Source organism: Simochromis diagramma, unplaced genomic scaffold (assembly GCF_900408965.1).
Source record: "Simochromis diagramma unplaced genomic scaffold, fSimDia1.1 OVJJ01000333.1, whole genome shotgun sequence".
In the NCBI taxonomy this organism is placed as follows: Eukaryota; Metazoa; Chordata; class Actinopteri; order Cichliformes; family Cichlidae; genus Simochromis; species Simochromis diagramma.
The window spans coordinates 1,219,073-1,229,917 of record NW_024386765.1 but is presented as its reverse complement, the minus strand read 5'-3'; the positions used below and the strand labels follow the sequence as shown (position 1 = coordinate 1,229,917).

The following is a 10,845-nucleotide window of genomic DNA, read 5'->3' as shown; positions in this document are numbered from 1 at the left end:
GCCATATTTTACACTATATCAACACAGATTGTATTTCAGCTGTATTTTTCAGGACAGTGTCACACAGATGAAGATCTACTTACAGCTGAACCTTTAATGAAAACAGCTGTCTGCACAGGCTGCAAAGCGGCTCATTTTTCACTGACGGTGTATGAGTGTAACCACAACTCCAGTGTTTAGAGACTTCAAGTCTATTTTCTAATAATATTTGAAGATAGACTTGAACAGTACCTTATTGTTAGACTTACACAATGATTTACTATCATTTAATACCATTGACCTGTGTAAACTTTGAGATATTTTTGTTTGTTTTTCTTATTAATTTCTGACCTATTTTGTTTGAGTATTTGTATTTGTAATATGTTCCTACTGATTTACCAACTAGATTAAGACGGGAAAGTAACCGCAAAAATGTCTGATTCTCATGAGCAGTTTAGGATAATGCCAAAGATATCCCACTTCTCTTTTGATACAATCACAACCTGAATTGCAAGCTAAGCTCATACATGATGCTATCTGAGACTCAGGATGCTTCATTAGAAAGATGAAGATATAAAAACATGAAAGAAAACATTAAAAACTATAAACATCAGTTTATAATGAAGGAGACACTGAAACAATTTTATACAATTCAACAGTTTCTTTCTGTGCCTTAGGGTCATCTCTGGAATGCCATAAATCCAAGTTGGCCACAGCTGTTGCCATGCCACACAGATTAATTAGAGATATATGTTGGAATGGCAACGTTCAATGCTTCAAGTGGGAATTGTGTGTTGGAATTTATTAACACTAGGTCAAGTCTGCGGTGCCAGACCAAGTACAAGGTCAAGTTTTTACTGTAGGTTAAGGATGGCAACTAAACACTGTGAGAAATGAATGTCATGTTTGCTGCTTTGTAGATGTTTTAGCACAGCTAATAATATGTGTGCCTTACGAAACAAAGTGAGCCTTCTTACAATTCAAGAAGTTAGTACACCAGTATGTTTTAACCTTTTTTCCCCCCATTAGGTAAGATAGTTCTTATGACCCAGGCCTACACAAGTCAAGTGTGTGTAGACCATCAAATACTGTAGAATTAAGTTAATCCACAAGGAACTTCCTGATCCTCCCTGCAGTCTTTCTCCTCTGCACACTGTCATTTACTTCATTTATAACTCTTTATATTAAAAAGGCTCATGTTTTATATAAATTTTTTTTGTCATATCATACATTACATCCCTGGTAGGAATATATATATATATATATATATATATATATATATATATATATATATATATATATATATATATATATATATATATATATATATATATGACATCCCACATAAGAGCTTGCATCCTCATCTGTACTCTGTGTCTATTTTGAAACCATTGCTTACTTTTTGAGCCCTGCTGACAAGCTGCACTCAGTGGAGAATAATCATATGTGGGGCAATAGCAATATTATTCATAATTATGGTAAAAATAAATAAATAAACAGACAAATGCAGGACAATAGTTAGATTTCCAGACTGTTTTGAATGAGCTATCAATAACGTATCAAACATATACAGTTAGCATTAATTAATATTAAAATATACTGCCAAAGTATATAATAATTAAGGTGTTGATATTGATATTAATATTGATAATCTGACCACAAATACAATCTTCTACAGCTCACACAGACTTGAATGCACTCAGTGTGTTTGCTTACAAGGCATACGTTAAATATATGACATAGACCAAACATGGCCAGGAAGGCAGCTCATGGTTACTTGAGTTCAGCATTTGTCGCTAGTACGTGCATCAAATGTTTCATACTTCCATCAGCAAATGCAGACTGTTAATAATCCCCACTTAAATTAGCATGAATATAAATTTATAGGGGTTTTAAAAACACAAAAACACACTTTGCATTCTATCTTTCTAATTAAAAATGTTCAATTTTATTTGATAAATTTATAATATATAAATACTAGGATGATTCGAGTGATGTAGGTCCTTAGCAAGAATATCCAGATTTTTCTGTTTGATTTTCTTCTCCCTAATTTGCATCCTCATATGCACCCTGTGTCTGTTTTGAACAGGAATATTGCTTGCTTTCTGCCACCTGGTGACAGGCTGCACTCAGCTGAGATTTTCTTATGTCTATAGAAAAAATGTTATTGTTAATTACAGCAAAGAATAAAAAGACAATGCAGAGCAATAGTTAGATACAATATTTTTATTAGAAACCTTTTTGAATGAGCTACCAATGATTTATAAAACATATGCAATAATAAGAAAATTTAATTCATATTTACTGAAGATTAAACAATTTGTCTAATGCATTTTTTATAAGTGGAAAAAAGTTATATACATATATTTATAGGTAATTGTTTAATTATTTAATGTTTTTATACACTTCATAATTTTAAAAGCACATAATTGTTGTGCCAGAGTGATCTAACACATAAATATATTGCACAAACAACTTTCACGTCTTCTACTACATACACAGATATGAATGCATTCAGTGTGTTTGCTTACAACGCATAAGTTAAATATATAACATAAACCAAATATGGTCAGGAAGACAGCTGATGGGTACATGAGTTTAGCATTTGTCGCTAGTACGTAGATCTCATGTGTCATGTTTCCATCACCAAATGCACATCCTGAATTGTTCATAATCCCTACTTAAAATAGCTCATGTCAAGTCCCTTGTCAAATGGTTGGACCAATTAATGTAAAAACACACATTTCAAACTTTTGTTAATGGATATATTTTTAATTGTAATTAAAAATATTAACAAACAAAAAATTATTTTTAAATTGTCATCAATAACTTGTAATGCCATTGTGTAATAGTTTCATAATAACTAAATTATACAAATAATTTCATGTGATTAACTGTAAGAGATATCTCTCAGGCATTCACACTCATATGTCAACCTATTAACACTTCAACCGACTCTGCAGACACAGCTTCAAGTCCACTTTTGGCACATGCACATCACTGCAGTTTGAATGTCAACCTAATTCCACTTGTTGTGCAATACAATCATTGAAATGTCACAGTCTTTAGTATGACAAACTTCTTAAACATTTCGACATGAAATTTTCACTCAGTAAAAATTACAGTCTTGGAATTTGGATTCTCTAATGTTTATTTTGACACTTGAGCTGGTCAATAATACTTTTTAATGTAAATAATATATACATGTGTGCATGTAAGAAGCTTTCGTGATCATGGCAAACCTAAGAAATTTGGCATTTAGGTATCTTTGATTAGCAAGTCAAGCTCTATCATGTGGTGTGTTTAGGATCCCAACAAACTAAATGAGGCCACAGCAACAATGTGAACTTGTCATCGAGCACATACAGGACAAATATATTACATTTCCAACTCTCTTGCTAAGTAAGTGCAATAATGATAAAAAAGAAGCTTAAGTTTGTTTTTCTAATCTCAAGCTTCTCATTTATTTCACTTTCATTTCAGTGGTTTTTTTTTTTTTTTTGGTTTCGGTTTGGAACTCGCTTCATTTTGGCACGTCTGACAATTTTAGAAACTTTGACACACATATACTATGTCCCTTTACAACATATTTTTCTACTCAACAAAAATAACCTCTAGAAAAAACTGTTTTGCAGAATATACTCAGAATTCTTTTTCTTTGAAGTAGTTTTTATCATATTTTTAAAAATCTGCAAAGCTTGCTATGTGTAACTTGGGATGTTGTCTGTGACTTGGGATGTTCCTTTCACTGTAATTAAAAGGTTTTCCTTTCTATGTGTATAAGACACAGATTTGAGAAAAGTGTTTGTCCAGCAGAACCAGTCAAAATGTGGAGCATTGTCTCAATTTGTGGGACAGGGGAACAAAGAATAAAAATGCTATGCGGTTCCACAGAAAGAAGTTCACCCTAGGTGTGGTGTGGATGATTTATACTAGGAGTGTCAAACTTAAGGTTCGTGCACCACATCTGACCCACGAGATAATTTCATATGTCAATTATTAATGGCCCGTTGGTATGTGAGAATCTTCAGCCCTGCTGAGAATCCATGCTGGCAGGGGTGGGATTTTATGTTTTATTTTGATGGGCACACCACGCAACCAATCCCACGTGAAGACAGACTAGGATCGTACCATTATGTGAATGAAGAAAGGGGGGCAGAAAGAGGAGTTGGCTAAAGTGATACCAATTTTTATTTTTCAGCTATTTCCATTGTGGAGGACAAAAGGTTTCAAATTCGTCCAGGCCTATGAAAACATTATACACCTTATGCATAAAATTTACAGTTCAAAATTGAATATTACATAAAATAAGCTTTATACAAAGTGTCTTTGAATAGCTCAGTGTCTGAGAGTCTAAATTAGTCTCACAGACCTTAATGTGCACTTGAAGCTATTTATAATTCTTAATTTGGTTGATCTTGTTGGTTGCTTGCCTTGACTATCAAGGCAAGCAACCAATAAATCCTGCCTAATTCTTCACTTTCCTGTTGTCCTCCTCCTTCATTGATTGTGGTTTTCCGGTGTTGCTGTCTCCTTCCTTCCTTTGCCTCCACCATGGTGGGGTGGACGTAACACAAGTGGGGGCTCGTCCGGGATCTTTTTATGCTGTGGACAACCTAAATTGATGAAATTGTGTCGTGAGTTTAGGGTGGCTATGTTTCATGGTTGCGGTTGAAGATGAGTTTTGACCTGCTTAATTTTGTTAATCAACCTAGCGTTGAAAAGATTGACTTGTGTCGCAAAGACGACTTGTTAAGTATTGCTTAACAGTGTAACAGTGGTGTGCACTTGAAGCTATTTATAATTCTTAATTTGGTTGATCTTATCCTCACTACAGACAAGCATCAATTTTGGACTTTTAACTATTTTCATAACTTTTACAGCCTTTCCTACCTCCCTTTATATTACAGAAAGAAATTAAGCAATAAACAATTAAATGACAGAAAAGCTTGTTTTTCACTTTCTACTATAGAAATTTCAGTTTCTTTTACCACTACAGTTAAAAAAAACAACAACAAAAAATGGACAGTGTGGGGAATGAGCTACAAGAACTTTTTCTGTAATTTTACACATTTAAGTCCATAGAGTCATACTGACAGATTTCTTTCTTCATCACAGCAGCGTTTTCTTTATCATGTAGAAAAACTGTTAAATATGTGACTTCTTTACACTGACAGAAAAAAGAGTTTAAATGGTTCAAAGTGGGCCATATGTGGCCCGCAATGTAAAATTCTTTTCACACCCCTGATTTATAACATTAACTGATAAAAAAATTAATTGATATTTAAGTAACTATTTGCCATATTACATTACATTTCCTACTTCTGTTGCAAAAAGCCCCAAAACATTAGGCAAAGGGATTGTGGCTAACATTTACTGTACAGTTCTACTCAGTAACAATATTTTTATTTACTGACAGAAAGAATATTTAATATAAAGGTCAAGTGATGATCTGTGACAGAAACGTGTTACAAACAACTGGTATTGGTTTATATTTCTCAAGATCCTTAGTGCTTCTCAAATCAAACGGTTATGGTTGACGTGTATTAAATCCTTATATTAGCTACCTTTCACAGATAAAGAAAAAAATACAGGCAAAGGATCGATTTAAGGGCAACCATTTAATCTTTATTGTTTCAACATAAACCATATCACATTATATGATACAATAAATTGAAACGAAGTACAATTTACATATAATTATATAAATAAAAGAGAAAGTGTTTGTTTACTGCTATTTGAGATATTGTCTAAACTGATATATATATTTACCTTGCCAGAGTCATAGCTCTTAGCGCTCAGCTGGTTGATCTGAGACTTGCAACATTAGCATCCTCCTCATCCTCCTTGTGCCCGTACTGGATCTTCCTGCACTTGGACAGGAATTCTCTGGAATACAAACACAGCAAAATATTTAAATATTCAAAACATGTAAATGTTGGAAATGGACCTTTAGCTCTATTGTCCTTGAAAAAACTGAATATTTTTACTCACATTTTAAGTTATAAATGCCTTTTTAATTAATTCCATAAGTGTGCTTGTCCCTATAACATCATCTCATTTAATTGCTGATATTTTAACACTCAGTGGATTTTAGTGTGTTTTATTTTACAGTGTTTGCTTTAAAATCCAAATTGCATGTGGGGAAAACGCTTTTTTGTACTGAAATAAACAATTATACTTGAGGTTTTAAACAGTCTGACTGAATATACACAGTGGAGGTTGGTAACAGTCGATTTAATGGTCTGAAGGAGCCGATTCTGTTGTTATACATAATAGAGGGTTTAGTACTTTTTTTGAAATGTACAAAATTCTGGGCAGTTTTTCTGTTTGGAAAGATTTAGGTCATTTGTTCTAAATAATAAACTGATATAGAAATTGTATAGTTACTGGGGTCTTTTGTATGCAAATGCAGGCACATATGTATTATTGTAAAATATTTGGAATGACTTAAAGCAAAGATTTAATTTGATGTAGTTCATTTTAATTCCCTTCAGGTTAATGTAGTTTCAGAAAACCTCCATGTATAACATTCTAAACTAATTTGACTCAACTTTACAGGAATGTCCAGTGTGCCCCAGTCTCTGCGAGAACTTTTGGCCTTCACTTTTGTGTGAGTGCAGTTTAGTGTTCAGAGTGCACCAGTTGTTTGCTAACTTGGAGTGCAGTAACACACATGATAGGTCTGTTTGTTCAACATGTTTTAGGGCTCCACTGTCATAGCCATGAAATATGAGTAGTTATAAAGGCTACTGCAGTGGTGATTGTAAGAGTGAGCATGTGTTTAAAGAATGGGAGGGTAAAAAGCTCTCCGAGCTGAGTTGCTCACCTGTCACGAAATACCTTTGATTTGACAGTACTTAGTGTTCTGTACTGTTCACATTGGCTACAAATTATCCAAAAGCTTTACATGCAATTTTTAAAAAATGAATATGTCACATTAAACTGCCCTGCACAAAAGAAATGAAACTGTTACTGTGCTCAGTTGCATAGATAAAAGTGTTTGCTTTGACACAAACAATTAAAAAAACACACTGCAGCCTCCAACAGAGCTCTGAGTTTGTTCAAAACTTCTGGTTAGATAGCTGGAAGCCATTACGTAACTATTCATTGTGAAACAGAACACACCGTTTCGGTTTGAGTAGTAAAAATGCTTGTTATTGCTGATTTGTGACAAACACAAAGCCCCTAGCAACATACACCTATTAATCTTATGATATGTTTTAAAAATTCATTTCTTCCCGTGGTAATCAAGTTGTCTTCATTTAAGCAAGATAGCTTTTAAAAGCCAGCAGTAAATGAGGAAATTGGTGCCTATGCACCTCCCCTATGAGGAAAGGGGAAGAAAACAAGAGCCATGCAAATGATATGGAATTTTTTTTGTCTGGGGTGACTGTCACTGAATTATTAATGGTTATGTGATATAATATATATTTAACTTTTTCCTGTCATGTTTTAAGTTGCACTGACCTCACATGTTTATGCTGGCTCACAGAAATGTAATGGTACACACACAAACAGATTAAATGGATAGATAGACGAATGGATTGATGGATGGTACTAAATCATGGTATGTGTCTATGTACATGGATTAAATCAGTCATGATAGTCTCAGTCTGATGATGAGAAAGTAAAAGCCATATCAGGTCAAAAGGGTGGTGTTATATATTGATATGCTTAGTTGTTGTTTGGCAGGAAGCCGTGGAAAGAAACAACTGTGGGGAAGGTCCAAGCCTGGCTAAAAAATGAAATACAATATGTTCTGGACCTCAGAGCAAAGCTACACATTGGCGGGGTTGCCACATGCTCCAGACCCAGAAACAGGACGACAGAGGGCTTAGACTCATTTTCACCATGAGAAAAAGTGCTTGTATTGCTCCCTTTTTTAGCTCCAAATTACTCATCAAGTGCCAAGGACCCTTTGTGGTCACATGGCAAATAGGGCATGTTGACTATGAGGTTGTACAGTCTGACAGGGGAGGAGCCACACAGATATATCACCTCAACCTCTTGAAAGCATGGAGAGAGGCTGAAACTGTTTCTCTGGTGAGCATGGTTCAGGAGAGAGATCAGTTCAGGCCGGTGGTGCCACGTTCCACCATTCCCGCCTCCTAGATTATGATGATCATCTCACACAGGCCCAGAGAGCAGATGCTGCTTTGCTGCAAAAGTGGTTTGCAGATGTGTTCTTCCGCCTGCCCAGCCATACAAATTTCATAGATCACCATTTTGAAATGGCGCCCTGGCATGACAATGCGTTTTTGGCCCTACAGGTTACCTGAACATAAAAGACAAGTTGCTTAAGAAGGAATTGGCTGTGATGCTTGATATGGGAGTAATAGAAGGATGCCATAGTTTTTACAGTGAAGAAAGATGAGTTTATAGGGTTCTGTGTTGGCCACTGCAAAGTGAATGAAGTGTTGCAGTTTGATGCTTATCCAATGCGCGGATCAACGAGCTCCTGGTTAGACACATTTTTTAACTACACTGATTTTAACAAAGGGCCTTCCACTCTGCGCGGTTTGTACCAATTTGTCACACTTCCATTCAGCTTGTTCAGAGCCCCTGCCACATTCCAGCTCCTTATGGACCAGGTGCTGCATCCACACGCTGCATATGCTGCCGCCTACCTGGATGATGTCATAATCCACAGCATGTGCAGCGAGTGGTTGTAGTCCTGGAGTCTCTGAGGCAGGCAAGCTCACAGCCAACCCAAAAAAGTATGCAGTTGGACAGAGGGAGGTACAGTATCTCGGGTACCACTTAGGAGTCAAGCAGTTGCGCCCGCATTTGGAGAGAACTACAGCCATCACATCCTGCCTGCACCCCAAGACCAAAAAAGAGGTGAGACGGTTCTTGGGGTCGACTGGTTATTACCAACGATTTGTGCCAAACTTTGAGGAGCTGACCAGCCCTTAACCAATGTCACCCGAAAGGGGGCGCCAGATCTGGTCCAGTGGACTGAGCAGGATTTGTGCATGTGATGAAGGCTCTCTGTGGGGAGACCCTTTTCACACCCTTCAATTCTGCTGACTGATGCCTCAAACAGAAGAGTGGGAGCTGTTTTGTCCCAGCTTGTAAGGGGGGTCAACTGCCCGGTTGTATACATCAGCTGTGAAGTGTCAGAGGCCAGATAAAGAAGGAGTGTCTGGCCATCCGGTGGGCAGTCGACTCGTTTCGCTATTACATCCTGGGACGGTCATTCACCCTCTGTTCAGACCATGCCCAGCTGCAATGGCTCCACTGCATGAAGGTGGTCAGAGGGCCCGATGGCGCCAGTGTCTGGCAGCCTCGCCTCTGTCAGTGCGCCCCAGGGTGGCTGTGGCTACAATGTAGCTTGCCATCACCAGTGTGTGAATGTGTGTGTTAATGGGTGGATTACTGGTTGTGTAAAGCGCTTTGGGGTCCTTAGGGACTATAAAAGCGCTATACAAATACAGGCCATTTACCATTTACCAAGGATGCCAATGCCAAGATCACGCAGTGGTATCTGGCTCTCACCTGTTTGAAGTTAAAGGTGGTCGGGGGCGCAGATGATCATGGGGGATTTCCTCTCCCACTGGCGTGGGGGGATAGGCTCTGCCGGATGGCTCCCTGGCCTCAGTCAGGCAATGGCGGTATGTGGCAGGGGTGTGGTCTGCTCTGCTGCAGAGAAGTGGTGGGGCAGTAGGTTTGGTGGGCAGTGCCTGAAGGCTGGTAGAGCAGTTGGGACTAATTTGGGTGATCAGTCCTGCTATTTCAGCTGCCAGCTGGGACCGGAGGAGAACACTATGCCAAGAACAAGCCAACTGAAAAGCTGTACAGAGCAATAGTGAAAAGTAATAAAAAATAAAACACGAGTACCTAGCAGTGTGTATGTATGGCTCCTTTGTGGCACAGTTAATAGTTTTAATCATGTTTGGTACAATGAAATTTTTCTTAGTTCATTTTTTTTTTTGTATATGGTCTTTGACAAATAAAGAAAATGAAATGAAAGAGTGCCGACTAGGAGGTCAAAGATCAGGCAATGTGGTCAGGGTGGGGATTTTGAAGGACGAGATGGCTGTTGAAGTTCCTTTAAAACCCAATCACCGAAGTACTTAAAGAAGTAAAACTGCAATACGTCTGAAAAAAGGTGGGTGACTGCAGCTCGTAAGCCTGGAAATGAGCAGACACGTGACATGTTATCGCATCTAAGTCCGCTTATGAAGTGCTAAATTTAACCTGTGACGTTTTTGACGTTGTAGAGCTTCACAACAGAGATATAACAAAATACAAAATATCTGATACTCATGTATTATAACAGGCACCAGTGTGTTTTGGATTATGTAAAATAAACGCACTATCCTCCCTTCAAAATCAGTCCATATTCATTTTTATATATCATTTGTGGGATAAAGCGAAATAGCAGCAGCTACAACATTTTGCCTTTGTTTAAGAAGCTCCTACAATATGTCAAAAGCATCTTGTCCAGACTGAGACTCTTTGGCAAAACACGGAATAGAATGGCGAACCGCCAGCAACACGCGCTCCAAAGCTCTAGCTCTTCTGAAAGTAAGAAACGGGTTCGGAACTGGAATAATCCAATAAACTAAACCTGATTTTGATGCGCAAAGCAAGCAGTACTCACCCACGGGCCTGCCCGCATCTAATACACGGGATATCGCACTATTAAACCCATGGCATTTCCTGTGGTATGGTCATTCGCTTGCCATCAGATGTCTTGGGTGAAGCAGAACCCAGAACTCATGAAATTTGCTTTAACACAAATTTCTGCCTGGTCATGCAGTCGTTTGAATGCCCAAATACATCATTCCTCCAGAACCCTACTATTTTATATCTCCTTTGTTCATCTGGGGGAGGCCAGCGTATGCCACTGACTTTGCC

The 10,845-nt window shown here is 37.7% G+C and overlaps 1 long non-coding RNA gene across 1 annotated transcript; it reads right to left on the bottom strand.

Moving 5' to 3' along the window:
* Positions 1-3,465: 3,465 nt before the first annotated feature.
* LOC120735572 lies at positions 3,466-10,703 on the bottom strand. Its single transcript, XR_005696304.1, has 3 exons — positions 10,589-10,703; positions 5,752-5,868; positions 3,466-4,595 (listed from the first exon to the last, which is right to left on the bottom strand). It is a non-coding gene; the product is annotated as an uncharacterized LOC120735572 (long non-coding RNA).
* Positions 10,704-10,845: the final 142 nt, after the last annotated feature.